Source organism: Bos grunniens, chromosome 6 (assembly GCF_055505025.1).
Source record: "Bos grunniens cultivar Pamir isolate PY7600 chromosome 6, Bosgru_T2T1.0, whole genome shotgun sequence".
NCBI lineage: Eukaryota > Metazoa > Chordata > Mammalia > Artiodactyla > Bovidae > Bos > Bos grunniens.
The window spans coordinates 37,736,371-37,756,871 of NC_141170.1; the positions used below are offsets into that span (position 1 = coordinate 37,736,371).

The window sequence follows — 20,501 nt, forward strand, 5'->3', positions numbered from 1 at the left end:
ACCTGGTGGAGAAAAAGGAGAGTCCAAAGGGGGAGAGAGCAGTCAATCCAGTAATCTCGCTCCCAAGTAAAAATGGGTACTGAAGATTGGGTTCTTAAAGATACAAAATTGATAACAAATACCAAAAAGCAAAGATTAAAAATCTAGAGTAGAGGTTGGATTTTAAAAAATACAATATTAAAGAAAAGAAGAAGAAGAAAAAAAATATAGTCACAAAAATTATAAATAAATAAATATATATATATATGAAGTTTGCTTTAAAAAATAGGGTCTTTTTTTTTTAAAGTAATAGTAGGGTATAAAAGTGAAAAATAAAGGAGTAATAGAGGACTTAAAATTTAAAAAAAATAAAAAAAAGAATGATCATAAAAATAGTAAAAATACATCTAGGACTTTCTCTGGTGTTATTGTGGGCAGTGTGGGGTCAGTTCATTTTCAGATAGTTCCTTGGTCTGGCTTATATTTCTCAAGATCTATAGGCCTCTTTCTATATCAGATCAGATCAGATCAGATCAGTCACGGTACTAACTACAGGGTTTTAATCTATTGCACCTGTCACTTCCAAGGTGGTTCCCTCTGTTTTAGCTTCTTGTGTTTGCTGGTCTCTTCAGTGTCTGATTTCCACCCTGACACAAGGGGGGCGGTGGTGGACACTTTTTTTTAGGTTCACTTGTTCAGTCACTCTGAGTAGGGAGGGACGCTGCAAACAATAACACGTGCTCACAGTGTCTCAGCCACACTCGGCCTGCCCCCACTCATGGCGCATGTGCCCTCCCTGCCCACACTGCTCAGGCTCTAGGTTGCTCCGCCAGGAACCGTCTGAGGCCGGCCCTGGGCTGCATGCACTTCCCAGGTCTAATCCGCTCAGGTTCAGGCACTCGGGTAGTCCTTAGAGGTGCAGACTCCTTTAGGCCTACATTTTGTGCCCTTCCCAGGTCCGAGCAGCTCAGGTGATGAGGTGTTTGGTGAGTGCAGTTGCTGCGATTTATCGCCTCCCCCATCCCTGCCACTCAGTTTTCTGGGTGTACAACTGGCGCATCTTCTCAGGCGGATGTTGACTATCCAGAACCCCAAGAAGTCTTAGTTAGCAAAGAAGCCTGCTTGCATTTTGGTAGATAATTTCTCTCTGGGGCTGCAATTGCCCGCTTCCGGCTCTGGCTGCCTGTCACCAGAGGGGGATGGTCTGCAGCAGGCTAGTTCTGTTCAGTCCTTTGTACTGTGCACGGTCCTGGCAATGTCTTAGGTTAGAGATTTTCCTATGGTAGGTATCCTACAGTCTGGTTTGCTAGCCCAAGTTAGTTTGCTCTGATTGCCATAGGGGCATTCAGGCCCAGTCCTTCCTCTACGCAATGCAGCTGGCGCCTCCCTGCCCAGTACCCCTTTGCTAGTGGCAGAAGCAGCCCTCTGCACTGCTTCTCCGCTGGGGGAGTTAACGTTGGGCTGGTAATCTGTGGGTTTTAATTATTTATTTATTTTTCCTCCCTGTTATGTTGCCCTCTGTGCTTCCAAGGCTCGCCATAGACTCAGCAGTGAGAGTGTTTCCTGGTGTTTGGAAACTTCTTTCTTTTAAGACTCCCTTCCTGGGATGGAGCTCCTTCCCTTCCTCTTTTGTCTCTTCTTTTGTCTTTTATATTTTTTCCTACCTCCTTTCGAAGATAATGGGCTGCTTTTCTGGGTGCCTGATGCCCTCTGCCGGCATTCAGAAGTTGTTCTGTGGAATTTACTCAGCGTTTAAATGTTCTTTTGATGAATTTGTGGGGGAGAAAGTGGTCTCCCCTTCCTATTCCTCCGCTATCTTAGGACTGCCCCCCTTCGCCTTAATTTCTGCTGTTGTCATCCCCCCCATCTTTTTTTCTTTATTTTTTTAAACTGTATTTGTGAAAACCTGTGTCCCAGGCATCAACTATTAATAAATAATGCATAGTCATAGTCATAAGGGAAGCAATTGCTGGCACTCCTCTCTGGTATGGCTGGAAGCTTTGGTGAAGGAGGCAGAATATCAGTTTGTCATTAAGACTTCCAAAATTTAGGTACTCCCTGCTCCTATTATCCCACACACTAGATCCTAAAGGGGTGAAGACCATTTGTGTACATCAGCATGGATTAAGGACTCTTGGAGAAGGCAATGGCAACCCACTCGAGTACTCTTGCCTGGAAAATCCCATGGATGGAGGAGCCTGGTAGGCTGCAGTCCATGGGGTCATGAAGAGTCGGACACGGACACGACTGAGTGACTTCACTTTCACTTTTCACTTTCATGCATTGGAGAAGAAAATGGCAACCCACTCCAGTGTTCTTGCCTGGAGAATCCCAGGGACGGGGGAGCCTGGTGGGCTGCTGTCTATGGGGTCGCACAGAGTCGGACACGACTGAAGTGACTTAGCAGCAAGCATGATATTAGAACCAATTGTTTCTGCACATTTCATTTTTTCTCTTCTATACCTGACTCCCCAAATACTTTGTTTCTAATTTTTATGTAAAAGTCAAATCATTTACATGAAATGTATCCTATTTATGCTTAATTACAATTGCCTTGTAATAAATATAACCTGTGTCAGATTATCATTGTTCTACATCCTGCTTATTTTCAATATTACCATGTATTAATGAACTTTCATTTTTATATAATTCCTTGCTTATTTATCAAAGTAATTTGCCAATACACATATACCATACACTTATAATCTAAATTAATAGAAAATACAGAAACTTAATTTACAGTTGCATGAGTATAAAAATGTGATCATTGATAAAACATTTCAAGAATTAGTACACATCATAATTCATGCATTTAAAATATCAGGACTGAATTAGAACATACATATTCTATTCTCCTTAATGGTTTATAAGACCCTGATACAGAAATCCATTCAAAGTAAGAATGAAAGCAGCCATTATGAAACTAAGAACAGTAGTAGTTTAATAGCTCACAATAATGTCTCTTTGGAACAAGGCAATTAACTGTTGCATCCAATGAAAACAGCCATGGGAATTTAGGTAGGTGAAGTGTAATTAACTAAATTAGAAGTAATGAAAATGCTACACTTTAACTGTAGCAAGATTGTATAGAGACTTGATATACTATAGTGGTTTGTGGTCCATTTGAACTCCTATGTACAATTAAAAGACATTTCCTCTAAAAAAAGACCAAGGGATTTTTACCAGGGAAAATTGCCACTGCTTGCCAGCTCTTTCCTAATGAACTTTAAAACGCCTATATTGTACATGTGCCAATTGGCCCCGTTTTGTCTGCAGGCAGGTGGTTGATGCCATGCTCTTCTCACTGCTATCTGGGTGATAATAGTTTTGCTATGGAAAATCTCTGTGGCCTTCCAATCAAGTCTCAGACACAAACTCTTGCAGTTAGTAAGTATCTAATAAGTACAAAGGAAATGACATTAAAGGTCAGTGATAGATATGATATTAAATTATAGTCATAGGATTTAGTAAAATAAACTTTTATTGTCTATTGATAATAAGACAAAATTATCACTTAGATTATGGCCTTTAAATTTATTTTAAAAGGAAATCCATGATAAATATGCATCTATTTATGCAAATGGTATTTTATAAAGGGTGGACTCAAAAATTTTCATATATTTATTGGGTTTTTATTGAGAATAATTTTCCTTTAGTTTTTATCCATCACTTTTTCAAAAATACACATCATGAAATCAATATAGGCAGGAGTGTTTCAGCCATCCGATCATCCTCCACCCAAAACATTAAAAACATGTATTAGAAACTAAATTTGAATGAATTAATATCACCCAAATTTTGAGCTGTCTTCTCAAATCTCTACTGTGCATTGCAATCATATGACTATATCCAGCCAGAGTGTATTCTTACAGAGGCTGTTTGTAGATAAATTGAACAAAAGGCCATGAGATCATAATTAAAGGAATTATATTAGTTCTGTTTCTTTCTTAACTAAAATAATAGATTTTTTTTGCTCAAAACATATAAAGCATAAGAAGAAATAAAACAAAAAAAACACTGGGCTTTCCTAGTGGCTCAACAGGAAAGAATTTGCCTTCCAGTGCAGGGGACACAGGTTGGATCTCTGATCCAGAACAATCCCACATGCCATGGGACAACTTAGTCCATGCACTTCAACTACTGAGCCTGTGCTCTGGGGCTCTGGAACCACAACTACTAAGCCTGCAGCTGCTGAAGCTCACATGCCCTAGAGCCTGTGTAAGAGAAGCCACCACAATGAGAAGCCCATGCACTGCAACCAGAGAAAAGCCCACACAGCAATGAGGACCCAGCACAGACAAAAATAAATTTTTAAAAGAATATATTATTTTTTCCATAAATATATATTTTTATTTTCATTTAAAGGATATTATATATATATAATATATTAATGCATTGTATTTATTCATTTAGCAAATCTTCAATATACTTTAATTGTGTCAGAAATTATAATTTCAAAATACAGCTATGCCTATGTATGGAAAAACTACTTTTCAAGAAAAAGATTGACTGCTCCCAGCTGTTTAGCTGAAAAATATTTTTGCTCGTGGTGTTTTTGTTAAAGTGGTCATCATTTATCTCCTCCCATTTGAGTATTAAATTCTGAGATAAGAAATGTTTTATGTTTTGCCTCAGTGTTTTAATAGTGTTTGAAAAGTGACATTTGGCATTCAATAAAAAAGAAAAAAGAATGCTCACCTTATAATTCAAAATTATATTCTAAATTGCTAAAAATTATGTGACCAATTCATATTTCATTTCCTAACTACATTTGAATGTTTTATTTCTCTTAATATTGTAATCATTATAAAATCTTGATTTTTTTTTACATCAGTAGAAACATTAATTGGAGCCTTCGTACAATTAGTCACGTTATATATTTTGCTATAAGATTACTAACAAAAATGAGAAAATATTAATCAAACTTTTAAATTTGAAATAAAATCAGATTCAAAGATTGCTTTCAAGTAATTATTTTAAAGACCTTATTTTTAATAAAAATAATATTTAAAATCATAGATCTGTAAGAATTTGTGTGAGTTAGATACAAACTTTCAGAGAAAGATGACTCATTTGTTCATAAAAGGACAAATAGATGTTAATAGAGTTCTCACCTTCAGTATCAAAAGGTAAAAAAGAATACACAAATATTTATAAAATATGAGGAAAACCAACTGTAGCCTTAGATTTTTTTATCTGGTTAAATTTATGAGAGAAAACAACATTTTGCATCAAGCAAAGTTTTCAGAAAATGTCACCCATAATGTTTTCTCTAAACGATAAATATATTTACTTATTGAAGTACCAAACGCAAAAAAAAAAAAAAAAGTTTTAGTTCTAAATAAATGTTAATTTATGTGCACACATAAAGCTATGCATATATATTCTCTGAATACAAAAGGCACTGCATCAATGTAATACCAAAATGACTGAGAAGTATTGTCAGTCTCTTTGAGCCTATTAAATCCTATGAAATTCGTAAGCAGCAGAACCCCAAGGATTACAGAATCAACATTCACTCTTTCCCTCCAAAAACTATACTCTGGCACATAAATTCCAGCTGCTATGGTCTAAACTACATAAGGTGTTGAGAAGCACATTGGTGCTTCCCAAAGTACATCTGCCTTCATTGTGCTTTTAGAACCTGAAAACGTGCACCTGGAAAATTAAAGACAAGAGAGTCTTTCAAATTTACTTGGACTTATCTCTACAAACTCAAACATATTCCACGCATTCTAAATTCTAGAATTTAATGTTATTATTTAGTCTCTCAGTCATGTCCGATTCTTTGCAACTCCATGAACTGCAGCATGCCAGGCTTCTCTGTCCTTGACGATCTCCCAGTGTTTGCTCAAACTCATATCCATTGAGTCAGTGATGCCATTCAACCATCTATTCCTCTGTCGTCCCCCTCTCCTGCCTTCAATCTTTCCCAGTATCAGGGTCTTTTCTAATGAGTTGCCTCTTCGAATCCAGTGGCCAAAGTATTGGAGCTTCAGCATCAGTCATTCCAATGAATATTCAGGGTTGATTTCCTTTAGGATTGACTGATTTGATCTCCTGGCTGTCCAAGGGACTCTCAAGAGTCTTCTTCAGCACCACAGTTTCAAAGCATCAGTTCTTCAAAATTCAGCCTTCTTTACGGCCCCACTGTCACATCAGTATAATTCAACAGAAAGTTCTAATTTGAATTTGGTCTGTTCTACTTAATTCCCTTGTTATTCTGTAAATTCAAGGAGATTTTTTTCATAAATGATCATGCATATGATGCAGTTTTATTTATTCACTATTCTACATCTGTCTCACACCTTCTGCCCCTTTTTACATAGTGAAAAAGCAAGAAAAAATTAAGTTTCTATCAAAATAAGTTTATGCTGCAATTATAATTAATTATTCATGATGCTCAATATATAAGTTATTGCCTCAAGTAATGTTTTGTTTTTGAAATGACTGAGTAAAAAATGAGAATATTTGAGAGTTTTTATGAGTCAAACTCTACCAGAAGCTTGGAAAATTTAATATAATCAAATAGTCAAGTACCTAACAGTTTAAAACATAATCAAGAAAATATAATCTAAATCCTAAAATAGAGACTTAATCATTTATATTGACAATAAATAAACTGTTTTAAGACATAAATATAAAATGCACATAAACCCCTTATAAAATTAAACAAAAAGAGTACGTGGTTAAAATAAATATTTTGGAAAATATTCATCTTTTTAAAAATCACTAAAATAATGAATTCTGTTTCCAATAACATTTACTGAAAAAATTTAGAAGTGTAGATCTGGACATAAAGGTTTCAGTTTTAAGTAATTTCAGGAAGGATATTATACTAATGCATTAGATCTTGAAAACACATTGCCAACTCTAATCTTTTATAGCATGTTATCCTGCACATGAAGTTCTAAATAAGTATTTGTTAATATTTACTTTAAAAATGGGAGGGTATTAATTAAAATTTGCAAATATGAAAAGGATTCTAGGGTTTTCTACACCATCACTTTGTTTGGGTGATATAATGAGAAATTAGAATGGTTTATTCTTGCAAATTAAAACTATGAGCATGAAAAAAATGTAAATATAATGTGCATAATGCAAGTATATATATTTACCTCTAAAATCCCCATCACTTGGAAATGTATCACTTAAATTATTCATATCTATAAAAATTCAGAACATGGAGCCATGGTACATGATTAAGAGAATAAATGACTCTTCTTTGATATTTTTAACATAACTTTAAGATTAAAATATTTTATGTGTTGAAATAAATAGTTCTCATTGCATACATTATTAACATACATTTTAAAGATAAAAAAATCACCATGTTTTTTGGAATAAAATAATCAGATATTATTTGTTCTTGTATTCTAAAAGTAATAGAGTTACTGCAGAAAGTGGGTTTTATAAAGTTTGTAGATTATTAAAATCCTGCTCAGTTGATCACTCTGAAAGTGATCATGAAGCAATCATCTTAAATGTAAATCCAGCAGGGGTTATGGTAATTTCTAAGGATGACACATTAATAAAAACTTGATGCAGTTTGCATTATAAACTAATGTAAAATGTTGTATATTTGTGTTTTGTTACTTTACTGCTGTGCATATTTTAAATATCTATTATATAAAACTAAAACTTTTCTGAGTGTTTTATACAAGATTATACAATATTTAATATCACCTGGGCTTCCCAGGTGGTACAGTGGTAAAGAATCTGCCTGCAATGTAGGAGAACCAGGTTCAATCCCTGGGTTAGAAAATTCCCTGGAGGAGAAAATGTCAACCCAGTCCAGTATTCTTGCCTGGGAAATCCCATGGACAGAAGAGCCTGGTGGGCTATAGTTCATGGGGTCACAAAGAGTTGGACACAACGGAGCATGAGCATGCTTTTATTTTTTGACTTCCCTGGTGGCTCAGATGGTAAAGCATCTGCCTACAATGCAGGAGACCCAGGTTTGATCCCTAGGTCAGCAAGATCCCCTGGAGAAGGAAATGGCAACCCACTCCAGTACTCTTACCTGGAGAATCCCATGGACACAGTCCACAGGGTTGCAAAGAGTCGGACACCACCGAGAGACTTCACTTTCACTTTTATACAATATCTAAAAAGTCAAAGCTGAAGAAGGAACAATAAAAGTGTGAGATTTGAGATTTTATGAAAAGAATTAAAATTACAAAAGTGATATTTAGCTGTGCAGCTTTCACAGAGTGGGTTTGGAGAAGTGATTGATTCAATAAAATATGATATTTGGAGGGTGAGCAGATATGGGAGTTATCAGAAAGAACTGACATGGAAAGAATACCTATTGATATGGAATGAAGAATCAACAGGGCTTTGGGTAACTCAAAAATGAGAAATAAACTTGAGATGATCTCTAAGGTTTTATATGACAGATGGTAATGTGTCTGTGATAATGATGCAAATTATAGACAGGGTAATTGATAACAGGATTTCAGTTAAATGGGGGAAATGGTTTTTGTTTTAGACATTAATCAGCTATTCAAGTTTGAGCTTAAATATTTTACATAGACATAAACACTTTGGATACTCTTGCTGTTTTAGTATATAGTATAAAAAATTCATTTTGGAGTTCTAAAAATGAGATATGGAAAAAACATATAGAAATTGTAGAATACTAAGTCATAAAGACTTGGATTTTTTAAGTGACTGTAGAAAGTATTTACTTAGGTCTTTCATTTAACAGAAAGATGGAGGATCAATGAGTTTAAGTAATGTTTCTTAAATCTATACAGAGAGAAATTTTGAGAACTGGTATTGCAATAAAAACCGAGCGTACTTTAAATTCAGAGCTGTTGCTTTACTATCATGCTGGCTTCCAATCAGTGTGAATGCAGTGTCCTGGCTGAATTGGATTCAGTCTTATGTAATTTAGATTTCAGAAAGAACATGGCAATAATTATAGGTATTTTATATAATACAGGTGTCTTGTGATTTATCATAAAGCACTAAATTAGACATTTGGTACAGCTTAAAAAATTGGCATTTTTAAGCTCAAGTTATCAAGTTTGAGGGCAATGAATAAATAAATTTCTAACCATATAAGCATACCCATTTTAATAATTTGAGATAAAATCAATTTGATTTAGAAAATATGTTTTTTAGTTACAAATTGTTCTAATAGCCCATTTTCCACTATTCAGCCAGTCATTTTTGTAACTTGAGGGTGAGGCCAGAACTATCAGCTTTTAGTAAAATTATGAACTAGAGTATTTCATTTATAGCATTATATACATACCATGGTAGGAAAACAAAATTATAGTTCAAGTAGAAAATATTTTATTTATCAGGATGATTAGTATACATCTATTAAAATCTATTCCTAATTAAGCTATTACTTCTAGAAACCATAAGCATATGGAAAAATATACAACAGAAATGGTTTACTACCAAGATAAATAAGACTTGCCCATAACATGTTCAATACTCCATCCAGTATGGTACAGAAAAGTAATAGTAAAGTAACTGCCAATTTCCAATAGGCTATATTATCATTTGGTTAAAGTGTACAGAGCTTCAGTTATAGAAGGTAAATAAATCCTGGAAATCTATACAGCACAGTGCTTATAGCGAACAAAACTGTGTTGTAGAATCACAGCTCCGGGCATTGGGGGAGCCCGAGCCGGCTGAGCCGGGGGAATCCGTGCGGGCGCCTTTCCTCCCGGTCCCATCCTCGCCGCGCTCCCGTACCCCTGAAGTTCTGCAGCGCCTGGAAAGGAGGCGAGGGAGAAGGGAGCGTGAGAGGGGAGGGAGCAAAAAGCTTTAAAAAAAAAAAAAACAAAAAAAACTGTGTTGTATACTTAAAGTTTGCTAAGAAGGTGGATCTTAGTATGTTAAGTGCTTACCATATACATGTAATAATAATAATAAAGCATATGGGAAACAACTATAAGAGGTGACAAAATATTTATAGATTTGATGATGGTGATGTTCTTATAGTGTATATTTATCTGCAAACTCATCAAGTTGTAAAGATAAGCGCAGATTTTTCCGTTTATTTGAAATTCTAACACAGGCAAATAGATAATCTCTTGTGGGAGACGCAGGACTTGGAATTATTGGGGGCTTCCCTGGCAGCTCAGCTGGTAAAGAATCGCCCTGCAATGTGGGAGACCTGGTTTGATTTCTGGGTGGGCAAGATCCCCTGGAGAAGGGATAGGCTACCCTATTCATGAGCTTCCCTGGTGGCTGAGATAGTAAAGAATCTATGCCTGCAATGCGGGACCTGAGTTTGACCCTGGGTTGGGAAGATTCCTTGGAGGGGCCATGGGAACCCACTCCAGTATTCTTGCCTGTAGAATCCCCATGGACAGAGGAGTCTGGCAGGATACAGTCTATGAGGTTGCAAAGAGTTGGAAATGGCTGAGCGACTAAGCACAGCATGAGGAAACGTTCGGCAGTGACTCTGCTCTTCTATATCTTTATGTAATTTTGACTTAACAGTTCTTGCATCGGGCAAAACTTAACTATTTATAAACAAGATTTTTAAATTTTAGTTACTTTTATATTCTCTTTCTCAATAAATAAATAAATAACAAAAACTTAAGTAACAAACAATTTTTTGGATAGGCATGCCAAAATATTTAGAGGTTGTATGTCAAGGTCTGTAACTTTTCTTGAATCACAATAAAATTTTAAGATTGGTTGATTGATGGTTATAGGGACTAATTGATGGATAAATATGATTTGAAGCAAATACTGTAAAATACTAATTTTAGAACCTTTGAGGTGACCATATGTGTGTTACCTGTAGTTTTTCCCAATTTTCTAAATGTTTGAAATATTTTATTTTATAAATTTCTAAAAAAAACGGATACTGAGATGAGACTATAGTCACTGGGATGTCTAAAATTAAAAATATGGGCAATCTATGGGGCAATTTGCATTCTTGGAGACTACTTATGAGTACATAAGTTGATATTACAACAGTGGAAGACTCTTATAGTTGGTAACAAAATTAAATATATGTGATATGTTATGGACATAACAATTTCACTCTTAGGTGAACACAAGAAATTCTCAAAAGTAATTAAAATATTGTTTATAGCAAGATTATTCATATAGCTCCAAATGTGAAGCAATCTAAATTTCTGTGTGTATACACACACAAACACACACACATATATATATTAGTCTCTTCATTTAAAACACTGTTAAGCATCAATGGGATAGAATGGACTATAACTATACAAAAAAACTTGACAAATCACTAATGTTAACATAATGTTTACTAAAAAGAGCCAGATATGAAAACTTAAGCAATTGTATGGTTCCATTCATTTGAAGTTCAAAACGAGTGAGAACAAGTCTATCACTTTAGAAATCAGTTGTTACTACTTTTAGAGAGGAGTGAGGGTATAATCTTAGAGGAGGTAATGGCAACCCACTCCAGTATGCTGCAACTGCTGCGAAGTCACTTCAGTCATGTCCGACTCTGTGTGACCCCCATAGACGGTGGCCCACCGGGCTCCCCCATCCCTGGGATTCTCCAGGCAAGAACACTGGAGTGGGTTGCCATTTCCTTCTCCAATGCATGAAAGTGAAAAGTGAAAGTGAAGTCTCTCAGTCGTGTCCGACTCTAGCGACCCCATGGACTGCAGCCTACCAGGCTCCTCCGTCCATTGGATTTTCTAGGCAAAAGTACTGGAGTGGGGCCGCTCCAGTATACTTACCTGGAAAATCCCACGGACGGAGGAGCCTGGCAGGCTACAGTCCAAGGCATTGTAAAGACACGGATACAACTGAGTGAGCATGCATGAGGGTATAAGTGGATAAAGCATGAAACATACTTGTGAGCTACTTTTTTATTTCTTGATATTCACAGAAGTTATACAATACAGGTATGTTTATTTTACGGTAATTCCTCAAGATGAATTACTTTTACATATATGACTTTGTATATATTATATTTCAATGAGTGATATTTGATATTTTATCCAGCAACCTAATAGAAAATTATACTTCTAAGCTCCACATTATACAAGTACTTTAGATATTTTACATGAGTATGTCTAATAGAACAAGAGTACACAAAATTCTTTCCTGAATATTTAGCAACCATTTGGACACATATGTGAATTAAGAGAATTTGGTAACAAAATGGGGGCTTTTTTTTTTTTCTCAAAAATTTTAAAATTGACTGAATATAATAGAAAAGGAGAAAGGTATTCAGCAATGTTACTTGGAGTAAAAAACAGTCAACAGGAATGAAAAGTGCAGATAAACAGTAAAGAACTGATTGAGGCAATCTGAGAAGGCTCTGTAATAACAACACACTAGAATCTATCAATACATGACTAGACCAATAACTCAGATAGAATACAGGAATAAATTGGAAAAATGGTAATCACACAAACAGTGGGATTGTTCCAGAGAAACAGTGCAGTAAATTTTGCCACAAAAGGGTAGAGAAATACAACCATCTTTGCTGAAAAGACTTGAAGCTGATAGAAAATATATCAATTTGAGTGTGTTCTGGAAGCTAGCATTGAGAGTCATGGCTATGTTAAGACAATAATAATAGCTGTGTGTCAGTTGTTTCTCAAGATTGTCCTTAAAGTTCAGTCCTGTTAATTCCATATCACAGATGTGGAGACTGAAGCCTAGATAACTGAAGCCTTAGTTGTACCCCTAAAGTGAGCATGCCACTCTTTCACCATGGGTCTCTCACCAACTGTGCTGTATAGTTTCACTTATTCCTATATTCTATTAAACTTTGAAAACAGAGTATGTTTTTATGTTTTTGTTTCACAGAGAGTTACGCTGTGGCTGCCCAAATTGTAAAGCTAAATCAGGAAATTGCTCTTTTCCACAAGCTTGTAAGAAAGAAGAAAGGATAAGGAGCAGCCCTTTTTATATTACCTCCTCATGACAAAAATTTAAAAAAATCAGCAACAAATAAATTGGTACAAGAAAGAATCATCACATTTAAGCTGCCTGAAGCTTAATATATTACATTTATGTCAAATTCATCTACTTTTCTGATCATTTTTTATTCAGACCTGATTCCCATGGTTAATTTTTAAAGGTATTTTCTCTCTTTGGAGACTCAAAGTTTGTTTTCTTTTACAAATAACAGACATTGTTATAATATTAATGTTACACTACTGCCATCTTGTGAGTCCTCAGGGTTTCTGCTATTTCTTGGAAAAGGCTTTTGCCAAATTGCCAAAAGCAGACTGACTCTAGAGATCGACAAATTACTTTTGATGATATATTACAAGTTGCAATTGAATAGTACTTTGCAACCAAAAGTATGCTTAATTAGAAGGGGCTTAAATAATTTCTATATGAATTTCACATGAAATCACTCTTAGCTACTTGCCTTAGTTTACATAATTTATTTGTATATATAAATACATAAATTAGCCTAAATTAATATACATTAGATAAGACTTATTTATGGATAATCCCAATTTTGAAGAGTAAACCTTAAAAAGGAAATTAAATAATAGTTGTTTCTTTCTTTCTTTTTTTTTTTTTAGTGGCCTTATAAATTTATAAATGGTTGGCTACAATGAAGAGTTTTGATAACTGGTGATGTATTGATGGATAGTGTCAGCATTTTAGGTACCTTGAAGAGTGTGACTCTTTGCTATTCCATTTTGGAAATCTGTTTTATTTACAGATAATTTTTAAAGTTTTCAAGTCATAGTTATTAAGAAACGATAATCTAGTATTGTACCCTTGCCTACATCTGCCTTTTGCATCTTACATTTAGATTGTATTTTTATATAATATTCTCATTATATATTAAGATAAAATAAACTAGAAAAATTATTAACTCAAAAATTTATTAAACTTTTTAAATTAATAAATTTAAATAAACTATTTAAATACATATTTAAATTAATAAATTTATTAAACAAAATTTAAGAAAATAAGCTAGATCTAAAATACATTTGTCTCATAAAGAAAATTTTTTTTTTTTCAGAAGAACATCTAGAGGAATCAAATCAGAGTGAAAAACATGTTTCCAGGGCAGATTACTATAAATCCAGTATTGAATCAAATCACTTTAGAGTGAAAAGCAAAGCCAAATCGATTGTTGGCTATTTTAACTAAGTGATTTAGAACAAGAGAGAATGTAAGACTTAACTGCTACTACCACTGGAGAAACTGAGAAAACTAAATGCTATTAATATAGTTTCTTCTGTAAAAGAGTACACCAATTGACCTCACTATCAAAGAGTGATTATCAATGTTATGCCTAAGTGCAAAATTATTACAATGCATCTTTCTTTTCTATATGTAGGTTCTTGTATTCAGTTAGCTAAAATTTCTTTCACTTTCTTTTTCATTAGATAATAAATAATGATGAGTGTAGATTTCTGACTCATTGAAATATCTTACAATGCAGAGCTCCTGGCAAGAAGTTAATACATAAATTTAAAGACAGTTTCTTTTTTTCTATATCTCACAGAAATGTATAAAACTGGTTAATTTGTAATTGGTAATACAAAAACTAACATGAAAAGACTAGAGTTTCACCTTGAAACACCAAATAAACAAACGCTTAAAAAAAAGTATCACCACATATGACTAGTGCTAAATAAAATGTACATGCTAATTAAGGTAGGAAAAATCCACTTTCTACATGTAGATTACAGATGGATGTTTTTGATTCTATACATCATATCATTTTCATTATATTTCAAATAAATCCCTTTTCAGTTAACTACAGCTCAAACTGAATTCTGTCATTTTTAACTGTAGCCTAACTGATCATAAAATACTTTTACTTATAAACATTCTTGTTTCTTACATGTTTTTCTAATATCTGCTATCATTAACAGACTATTTATAAGATAGCCACATAATCAAATAGCTTTTTTGATAGACTCAACCTAACCTAATCACTATTCCTCAGGTTGCTACTGGTTTATTTTCTCTAATTTAAACAATCTCCAAGGAATCCCATTTACCTATGCAAATAACTTCAAGTAAATAGACACTTCTCTAGCCATTGGATCCATTTCTCACTATGTGGAAACCTCCCAATTGGTGATTTGACCTCTAAAATTATACTGAGGGATCAGAAAAATACATGGAAGGGATAGCTTATAGAAGATGGTATTACTCTCATTAGAGCCTTTGAAGCTATCTGAAAACATCTGAATTGGGCAAAAATACTTCTTATAGTAAATTGCAGAACCTATTACTTTCCTATGATTGAGCAGGCCAATAAGTTTAAACTATGCTCCACTGCTTGCTACCTTCTTCGAATAAAATTTTATCTTATTTTTGTGAGGGGCTTGAAATTAATTCCAGTAATATGTGAGGCTCATCAGTTTCTATTTACAACTCTCCAATATTTAAGTCTGTGATGGACATCAATGTACTGAATATCCTACAGAGATTCACAATCTCATTTACATGTTGATTCAACCTGGACTGACATTTGTGATAATGACCTGAAGACCTTTATACTCTTTACAAAACTCCCCAATAAAAGACTGGCAGTTGTTTGTTTCGAAGGCTGTACTTTACTGTGTTTTAACTATTGCTGTACATTATTGCTTTCTAAATCACTTGAGGGAATATATGTTGGACATGCCATGGTTCTTTATCAAAAGCTGAAAGAAAAAAATGTTCATTAAAATTATCTTAAACATTGTAAAGATGGATCTGTAATATCATTTACTACCATCACTATTGTAATATTCTTAAAAATTATTTACAGGCTCTGTAACTACTTAAATCTCTTTGAAAAGAGGTAATTCCTTTGTCACCTTTTAATTTGGTATACTGTGGGGAAGTACCACAATGGTCATGAAGCTAATTGCTTAAAATAGCCATACATAAAAACAGTTCTTTATACCTAATGTACTCTGACTTTTGAAAGATTTTCTATAATGTGATTTTAGTACTAATTACATAGGTCAATAAAGATGCTGGGCTTGCATTTTTGGATACAATTAGTGCAGCAGTGCTAAAAAGCTAGGGAAAATAGCAAAATTCTGTTTCTAACATAGGCAATTTAAGTGATTAAAAATAAGCCTTAATTAGAGCATCAATATAGTGTTACTGCTCAGGTCTTAGCAGAGAAATAGGAAACAGAGACATAGAATTGTTGAACCATCTAGATCGTATTACTAAAATTTTTTGCCTATAGCTCTTCATTTGAATTTATATCTTCAGGGAGTAAAATCCTCAATTAAAGATAAAATAGAATATGCTAGCAGCAATAACATATAAAGCATAAATAGAAAATTTAGACACTCTGTTAAACTCAAAGTTAAGAATTCACTGCAAAGGATTTTGGAGACATCAAATGCTATCAGAACACTCTACACTGAAAGTCAATACCAACTTGCATAAGGGTGTCATTGGTACTGCAAGACATGTCCTTTTGAAGTTGTACTGGCATTTTATACTACAACTTAAGAATATCAAACAGTATTATAACCAGAACATGTGTTATCAAAAAGTTCACATTCTGTTTCTGCCTGAGCACTGAATGTTCCTAGCTAAATGCTGCAACCCTTGAATGCACCACTTCCTTGGGAATTGACAGTTATTAAAAGCCTATTCTTTGGTTCTATTGAATTTTTGACCAATTGGAACATCCTCTATTATTATATCCTCCCATTTCCTCAACAACCATTTTTGTTTATTGTTAATACAGCTACTCGAGGTTTCTCTTGATTGGTGTTTGCATAGAACAATTTTTCATCTTTTTACTTTTAATTTATCTGGGTCTTTATATTGAACCTGGATCTCTAATGTCACAAAGGACACTAGCTTAGCAAAACAGACATTGGTCTTAGTCCTAGAGTAGGGTCCTACTGTTGAAACAACTCCTATGAAAGACAAACAAGATGGGGAAACAGGGACTTTAACTTTCAGAGTTTTCTACTGCTACTCTGTCAGGGAGGAGAAAGCAAGAGAGGAAAAATTCCTTTATTTCTCTTCTTAAAAAAGATTTGAGTTTCTAGCATCTTAATGTAGGAATCTGTATGTGTTTTTTGATGGAACCATTATTAGACTCATAAACTGATTTTTCTACATAAAATTCTATAACCTTATCTTTTAATAAAAAAAATTTAACTCATCAGTTTCTGATTTCAATTGGAGTTTTTTACTCTATTTACCCTTACAATATTAAGGCAATCAGAGAAGGCAATGGCACCCCACTCCAGTACTCTTGCCTGAAAAATCCCATGGACGGAGGAGCCTGGTAGGCTGCAGTCCATGGGGTCGCTGAGGGTCGGACACGACTGAGTGACTTCACTTTCACTTTTCACTTTCATGCATTGGAGAAGGAAATGGCAACCCACTCCAGTGTTCTTGCCTGGAGAATCCCAGGGATGAGGGAGCCTGGTGGGCTGCCGTCTATGGGGTCGCACAGAGTCGGACACGACTGAAGTGACAGCGGCAGCATATTAAGGCAATAATGTTTGCCTAGCATTTTGTTATATATATTTTTTATTCCATATGTTTTTGTTCCTTTTTTCCCTTTGAACCAGTCATGTATTATCTAATATTCCATTTTTCTTCTTTTACATTAAATGTATTTAATGTTTTAGATATTTATATTCACTTTATTTGTACATATTTGTTTATTGATCACATCATAGATTAGAATTTTATCCTGAATTTGTCACAGTCTACCTTGGCTTGACATTATTATACTTCTTCAACTATAATATAATATAAACATTTAAAAAAAATACTCTTCCATTTTATGCTATTCTTTTTCTTTGTTCTTGTCATCTACTTCTTCATATTTTATATTATTTGTTATCATTTTTCTTCTATAGAGTCAATTTCTTTTTAAAGAAATATTTAAAATGAAATTTATATTTAATCACATATTTCCCATTTACAGTGATTTTTTTTCCTTTATGTAGTTCCAAGTGTCTGTTTATATTCTTAAATTCCCTTCAGCTTAAAAACTTTTCATTAACATTTTTGATAGTGTAAATCTGCCATTGATTAATTTTATTCACCTTTTTATAGTTAAAATGTCTTTATTTTATCATTTTTTAAAGAGACTTACTGCATTCAAAAATCAGATTGAAAGTTATTTTTTTCCTTTCTTCATCATTTCTGAGATGCAAAGAAGTTCAGTATCCACTACTCTATCATATCTACATTTTTGATACAGATTTCAAGAATTATCTCCTAAGTGACCTCTCTGAATGTTCTCTGTGACATTTCAGGACATACTAATCCTTATGAGAATTGGAATATTTCAAAATGCAGATTAAAAGATGTCATTCTCATATTTAGGCTCATTCAGTAGCATACTATGACCTTCAATATAAAATTCAAATACTTTATTATTCCACTTTTCTCATGTTTTCACAAAGCATATATTCAAATGACATTAGTCAATCAAAAAACAAAACTTGCTAGTCCAATTAAGGGGTATAAAGCAATAAAACAAAGGATTGAGGAGCCATTTCTACACTTTCTCAGGAGAACCTAAGGTAGATAGAATGATCAGCCCAGGTATTCCTTATGAGATGAGTCTTTGCTGAAAATAAATAAGTAAATAGCCAGGAGAGATACAGGAAAAGAGCACACCAGAAGGGCTCAAAAGGACACAGTTGGAAAAGAGAATTTCAAAATGGGGGGCGGGGGGGAATTATACACTAAACTTAAGTAATGGAAAGGCAAATTGAGAGGAAGGCATTGATCTTAAAACTGTCTTGTTCCTGACTTCCTGGTGGTGCAGTGGATAAGAATCCACTGCCAATGCAAGAGACATGAGTTTGATCCTTGGTCTGGGAAGAGTCCACATGCCATGGATCAGCTGAGCCAAGGTGCTGCCTGAAACCCACTTGCCTAAAGCATGGGCTTGCAACAAGAGAACTACAAGCCACTACAGTGAGAAGCCTGAACACCACAATGAAGGGTAGCCCCGGCTCACTGCGACTTGAGAAAGTTCTCAAAAAAAAAAAAAAAAAAAAATGAAAACACAGTGCAGCTGAAAATAAATAAATAAGAACAAAAATTTTAAACTATCTGGCTTTGTAATTGGTTAGACTTTTGAGCTGTTAAGGCCATAAATAAATCTAGAGAGTTCCTGTAGCATGGTTAAGTAGGTAAACAGTAGAGCCAATCAAAAATGAGAAAACAATAAAATGGCATTTTTAGAAGTTTAATAAGATTAACTTTTATTATGTTTTCCAAGTCTTGAGGGGACTGTCATACAGCATTTGAAAAATCTAAGAGAAATATATATATATATATATATATATATATAATATATGTAACAAAGATTTGAGCAACAGATACAATTTAGACAGTGCACAAGCATGTAGAGATGCAGATTTTTCAAAGTTGAATACATTAAGAAGAGAAAGGGTCTAAGAGCTGAATCATGAAAAATTTACACCATTATTTACTTGGATGTTGGAGTACAAAGAGTCAGGCTCCTCTGTCCGTGGATTCTCTGGGCAAGTGTACTGAAATGTGTACCCCTTCCCTTCTCCAGGGGATTTCCCCAACCCAGGGATCGAACCCAGGTTTCCTGCATTGCAGGCAAATTCTTTGCCATCTGAGCCACCAGAGAAGCCCCCACAGAGAAGGACTCACAATTGAATAACTGCTATAGGCTAAATGTGTTCTCTGAAAATACATGCTAAATCTTAATGCCTAATGTGTTTGGAATTTGGTTCTTTGAGAGGTGATTAGATTATGAGGGTGGAGCCCTCAGGAATGGGATTAATACTCTTATAAAAACCTACAAGGACCTATTGTATAGCACAGAAAACTCTGCTCAATATTATGTAACAACCTAACTTGGAAAATAATTTGAAAAAGAATCAGTTCAGTTCAGTTCAGTCACTCAGTTGTGTACGTGGCTTCCCTGACTCGGCTCTTTTCTCCTTTCCTAGTCACTGAAACCTACCCCATGCAAGATTAGGATACTGTCACTGACTTGATCCTGAGGAAGTGCTGGTCCCTAGAATATCAAAAAGGAAAAAATCAGAGGAGGAGAAACTTCTTTTTCTTTATCAGTATCAATGACTTTCTCACATCTCAATGTGAGATTCTGTATCACAGTAGAAGTAACATTAGGAATCGAACCTATACCCCATACTAACTGAGGAAACCAGAATTGAAAGAGACACGTATACCTCAATGTTCATCGCAGCACTGTTTATAATAGCCAGGACACGGAAGCAACCTAGATGTCCATCAGCAGATGAATGGATAAGAAAGCTGTGGTACATATACACAATGGAGTATTACTCAGCCATTAAAAAGAATACATTTGAATCAGTTGTAATGAGATGGATGAAACTGGAGCCTATTATATAGAGTGAAGTAAGCCAGAAAGAAAAACACCAATACAGTATACTAACACATATGTATGGAATTTAGAAAGATTGTAACAATAACCCTGTATGCAAGACAGCAAAAGAGACACTGATGTATAGAACAATCTTTTGGACTCTGTGGGAGAGGGAGAGGTTGGGGTGATTTGGGAGAATGTCATTGAAACATGTATAATATCATATATGAAACGAGTCGCCAGCCCAGGT

The 20,501-nt window shown here is 34.5% G+C and overlaps 1 long non-coding RNA gene across 2 annotated transcripts in view; it reads right to left on the minus strand.

Annotated features, from left to right (window-relative positions):
• Positions 1 to 9,465: 9,465 nt before the first annotated feature.
• LOC147370595 (uncharacterized) overlaps positions 9,466 to 20,501 on the minus strand; it is a 114,114-nt gene continuing 103,078 nt past the window's right edge. For both annotated transcript variants that reach the window (XR_015166145.1, XR_015166144.1), the window contains exon 4: positions 9,466 to 9,712. This is a non-coding gene — a long non-coding RNA (uncharacterized LOC147370595). The remainder of the gene's footprint in view (positions 9,713 to 20,501) is intronic.